We start from the raw sequence: 6,000 nt of genomic DNA, 5'->3' as shown, positions 1-6,000 counted from the left end.
CTTTACATGGTTTATTGACATTAAATGGAGGCTTTTAATGACCCGGTAAGGAAAGTTAAGTTATTAGATTTTACTTTAATATACTTGTTTTAAAGTATAGCACGTTTACACATGTGTTATGATAAATGTTTTTATAACTATGTAGGGGGACGTTTGCTTCAGCGTCCAAATGACTATCCAAGAAGAGAGAAGTTGAATGTATAACAGATTGTTGCCGGGTCGAAAAGGATTGACAGTTGAATTTATACAAGGAGTTGAAACTTTCATTCAAGTTGCATCTCAACTGCCTTCCTTTCAGTTTGATAAAATGTTTAGATGTACATATTTGAAGCATAAAAATCTAGCATTCCTCAAGCCCGATGATGTGAAGCTTGATTTATATCGTAGGAGATTTCTTCCAAACTATTGGATTTAGACATCACATGGCAAGTACGAGCCACACAGAGATGCTCATACCGGTTCATCTATAGCTTATGAAACATTTGATGAAGATCAAATGAATAGACCCTATGAAGAATTTATTTTTGATGTAGCAGGTCATAATTTAATGTCTAGTGTGGAAGAGCCACCAAATACAGAAACACAAAAATTCTTTAAGTTATTACATTCAGCTCAAAAATCAAATTGGGATGGTTGCAGTACACATTCAGAATTATCCGTTGCAGTGAGAATGCTAAACATTAAAACTGAGTATAATATTTCTCGTGATTGTTTCAATGACTTTATTGATCTTATGAAGGAAACTAATCCAACGGACAATTTAATTCCCTCAAACTTGTACCGAACAAAAAAATTTGTATCCAAGCTGGGTCTCATTGCTATAAAAATTGATTGTTATATCAATGGATATATGTTATACTATAAGGATGATGTAGTAGAAGTTTATTGTTGCACTTGCAATGCTCCTCGGTTTAAGCCAAACTCGAGAAAATAACGTCGTCAAAAGAAAGATGTGCTATATTCCCGTTTATTTTATTTACCAATCATTCCAAGACTTCAGCGACTCTATGTATCAATTAGTTCAGCAAGACATATGATATGGCATAAGAAAAAAATAGCAAAAAGTGGTGCTCTTTCTCATCCATCAGATGCTGGAGCGTGGAAACATTTTGATCGAGTGCATTCTTCATTTGCTGTTGAACCCCGCAACATAAGATTGGGATTATGTGCTGATGGTTTTACCCCCTATAGTCAAACTGCTACACCGTACTCTTGTTGGCCAGTTACATTAACACAATACAACCTTTCACCAGAGATGTGTATGACTACTCCGTACATGTTCTTAACTCTTATAATACCTGGACCACATAATCCGAAAGCAAAAATTGATATTTTTTTGCAATCATTAATTGATGATCTCAAGTTATTATGGGAAGAAGGAGTGCTCACATATGACATATCAACAAAACAAAATTTTCTTCTTCGAGCTGCATTGTTGTGGACCATTGGTGATTTTCTAGCTTATGGTATGTTGTACGGTTGGAGCACAGCAGAAAAATTAGCATGTCCTTACTACATAGAGAATAGTAAAGCTTTCACATTAAAACATGGAGGGAAAAATACTTGGTTTGATTGTCATCGTATGTTTCTACCTGCTAATCATCAGTTTCGAAGAAATAAAGAAGCATTCGTCAAAAACAAAGTTGAGCGGTCGCCTCCTCCACCCATATTAAGTGATGATGATGTACTATAGAGACTTTCTTATATTCTAACAATTATTGATTTTTCAATGCTATCAGAGTCTAAATTTCTAGGTTATAATGTTAAACATAATTGGATTAAAAAGAGTATTTTTTAGACATTATCATATTGGAGAACTAATTAGATAAGGCATAATCTAGATGTTATGCACATTGAGAATAACTTCTTGGATAATATTTTAATACAATTATGGATGTTAAAGATAAGAGTAAAGATAATATCAAAGCAATGATGGACATTAAAGAGTACTACCGATGCAAAAATTTGGAGTTAGTAACAACAATCGACGGTAAAATAATGAAGTCCAAAGCTCTGTGCTCTTTTACATTAGAGCAAAAAAGATCGATATGTCAGTGGTTTAAAGGTTTAAAAATGCCTGATAACTATGAATCAAATATAAGCCGATGTGTTGACATGAAATCTACAAGGTTATTTTGACTTAAAAGTCTTGATTGTCACATAATTATGGAGGTTCTTCTTTCGATCATAGTATGTATGTTACTCGATTACATATCAAATCCGTTGACTGAGCTTAGCAATTTCTTCAAAGACCTATGTTCATCAAAACTAAGCGTAGATGCTTTACGGAGGTACGAGGATAACATACCAATCATCCTCTGCAAGTTAGAAAAGATATTTCCCCCGGATTTTTTTTATTATATGGAACATCTTCCAGTCCATCTACCTTATGAAGCTAGAGTTGGTGGACCTGTATAATATCGTTGGATGTATCCTTTTGAAAGGTAAAACATATTTTTATTAAGTCTTCAATATTTTTGAATAAGTTGAGATAACATATTTTTATTAACTTGATAATTATAATTGTTCAATATATATTTGAACAAGTTGAAGAAATATGTTAAGAATAAAGTACGACCAGAAGGATCAATATGTGAAGCATATTTGTCTCAAGAAATCACTCATTCTTGCTCATACTACTTCGAGCCCCATGTAAGGAGTACTATAATAAAGATTGATCGTAACATGGACTTCGAGGTAGAAGAACAATCACATGATGCACTATTAGTATTTAGAAGGCAAGGAAAGCCCAATGACAAATATGTTGAAAGATTTCTCAACGATTTAGAAATAAAAACAATGAATTTATATGTGGTACTAAACATCCAATATATATAGTGAATGGGTTCAGATTTCATACCAAGTCATGGAGTGAAGGAAGAAAAACTGAAAATTGTGGAGAATGTGTTAGAGGGAACACTCATGGGATAAAAGTAAAGATACCCTTGAGAGCGATGAGAATAGTTTTGATGATTCCGAGTAGTTTTTGGAATTTAGAATTATAAAATTTCACTTCTTTTGTAATATTTTGAATAGTATTTTGAAATAAAAATATTAATTTTTTATTTGTATTCTAGCATTCTTTATTTTTGTAATTCATTAACTGCTTTATTAATTGCTTCTTTTATTTGTATTATGTTATATTTAGAATTGTAGAATTGTACTTTTTTATTAATTACTTCTTTTATTTATACTTTTTATATATTACAATACTTTACTAATTATATCTTTTAATGCAGATGGCTTCAGGCGACGATCCTCCTCGTAAATCATTTGCCTCAAAGTTTCGCCGAAAGAAGTTTACTATTATTCCCAGTAGAGCCACACAGCCTGATGAAGGTGAAGGACCTTCAGTTCCACCGGATCTACCTAAACCACCACTACCTCCCAGGGGCCAGCAGCAGTCCCCAAGTAAGCAGGGTCATGGTCAGTCAGATCCACATGCTGTTGTACCTCCATACTTCCCTGGCCACTTCCCTCCTCCCTTGACGAGTCCTCACTTCCCCTCTCCAGATCAAACATATACTACTCCATTTTATCCATATTACGCCCCACCATCATCACAGGTAGCAGGTCCATCCCAGTCCTCACCCTCCTTACTCCTACCCATATTATTACGCCTATCCGGTGCAGCATGAACACGGTGGACCATCTAGACCACCAGAGGTTGGCGTTAGGGATCATACAGCTGTAATAGATAAGCGTCAATGCATTGAGCCTGAGGGTGATAAGTAAGTTCAGTTTATGCTATTAAGTTGTTTGTATTTTGATTTATTACATGTTATTGACAAAAAAAAGTAACCTGAAGCTTCAATCCTTCAAGGCCACTTATACACATGATCCAAGATATTATAAAGAATAAATATGATGCTCCTTACTTATCCTGGAAGAAGATCCCAAAGGTGATTAGAAATATATGGTTTGAAGAATTTTAGGTATACTTATTTGATATGATTTCAAATATGTGATTTAATTTGTACTAATCTTTTTGGTAATGCCTAAATTTTTACATAAAGAATTTAGGTGGTTGCCTGAGCACAGCACGAGGATCAGAACTAATTTTGAGAGGAGAGGAGCGATCCGTCTCAGGGACATGTTCACGGATATTAGAAAGTTCAGACAGCGTCCAAATTGGATTGGAGAGGGCATTTGGGCTGATTTGAGTAGTGTTTGGGCGACCCCTGAGTTTGTTAAATATATGTATGTTAAATATTTGGGCTGATTTGAGTAGTGTTTGGGCGTCCAAATAAGAGAGCAGAATAAGCATAATAGAGCCTCTGACTGTGGGGGTTTAGGAAGCTCTCTTCATACTGGTGGATCTGTTCCTCATATGGAACATAGACAACGACTGGTAAGAGTTTTAAATTAGTTTATTAAATATATGTATGTTATTATAACTATATCTTAAATTTTCAGAAAGAGTATCTTGGTCGGGAGCCAACACCACTGGAGTTGCATACAAGAACTCATCAACATCAAGCTGACCATCAGTGGGTTGATGAAAATGCTAAGAAAGCTCATGTGAGTAAAATTTTTTGGAGTTTTGGAATAAAAATTTATTTTAATAAAACTAATTGTAATATCAATATATTTTATGGCTATATTCTCGCAGGATGATTTTGTACGAGCTAGAGATAGTCGCCAGTCCACTAGCGAGGGATCATTATCATGATCGGCTCACACTTCTGAGTATCATACATGGCCAGATGTTGTTGGTGGAAGATAGAGGGGGAGGATATATGGATTGGGTTCATAGGGCTATGCTTATGAGGGGAGTTCATCCACCTCAGCATTTTATGATCCAAGTGGAGCTAAAGAAACTGTGAGTCAGAGGGTTGCAGCGTTGATTAGAGAGATTGAAGAAATGAGAAGGGTTCAAAATGAAATGCAAGAAGAGCTGTAATCCTACAGAGTTGAAAATCAAATGAAACAAGAGGAAGAGAAGCGATGAACATCTCGAGACAACGAGGATACAACAGAGGAGTAGAACTTTTTTATGTTTATTGTGAACTTGTAGACTTGTGAACTTATATTTGATGGTTGAACATATTAACTTTGTTTACATTTAATATTTTATTTGGTTGTGCTTATGTATATATTTGTGATAGTTGATTGAATATAGCGATGTGTTGCCGAAAACGTGTTGTTATATATTGCTTTCTATGCAGGTTTAGAATATAGGGTGAACCTCCCTCAAATAGAGGGGAGGCTATCAATTTTTTTTTTCAGGTGCTACAGGTTTCCGGTGGCCAACCGGCGGTTTGGCAGACGAAAATGACGATACCGGACAGTTGATTGATGCCGCCAGTAACGTCTTTCAACCGTCGGTATATTATCGGTGGTTATCCGGTGACATACCGACGGTGTAGACCGCCGGCCTAACAGTCGGCATTGACCGTCGGTTAACCGCCGGTGTGGTACCGGCGGTGTACCGACGCTTGCCGGCAGTTGTTCGAACGCATACCGACCGCTATAACCGCCAGCATGTCGTCAGTGTATAGACCGCCGGTTAGCCGTTGGTAAAATACTTGTGCCACACAACTATCTAAGGCAATGTATTCAGCTTCAAAAGTAGATAGAACTACAGAATTATGTTTCGTACTGGACCAAGAAACTAAGGAACTTCCTATGAATTGACAAGTTCCATATATACTCTTTCGATCAACCCTACAACCTGCAAAGTCTGAATTAAAATTTACAATAATTTCAAATGAAGAGTTATATTTATGATAAAAAATTTCTAAGTTTTGAGTTCCAAAAAAGATATGTTAAAATTTTTTTAATACTATTAAACGTGATTTTTTTGGATCAGATTGAAATCTAGCACACAAATAAATACTTAACATTATATCTGGTCTGCTAGCAATCAAATAAAGCAATGATCTAATTATACCTCTAAATTTTTTTTATCAATATATTTTCCCTTTGCGTCCTTAGCTAATTAAACTAAGGAACTCATTGGTGTAGTTACTAGTTTAGTATTATCCATTTCATAATTCT

This window comes from Dendrobium catenatum, unplaced genomic scaffold, assembly GCF_001605985.2.
Source record: "Dendrobium catenatum unplaced genomic scaffold, ASM160598v2 fragScaff_scaffold_913, whole genome shotgun sequence".
Taxonomy (NCBI): Eukaryota; Viridiplantae; Streptophyta; class Magnoliopsida; order Asparagales; family Orchidaceae; genus Dendrobium; species Dendrobium catenatum.
Note: the sequence above shows the minus strand (reverse complement) of the source record.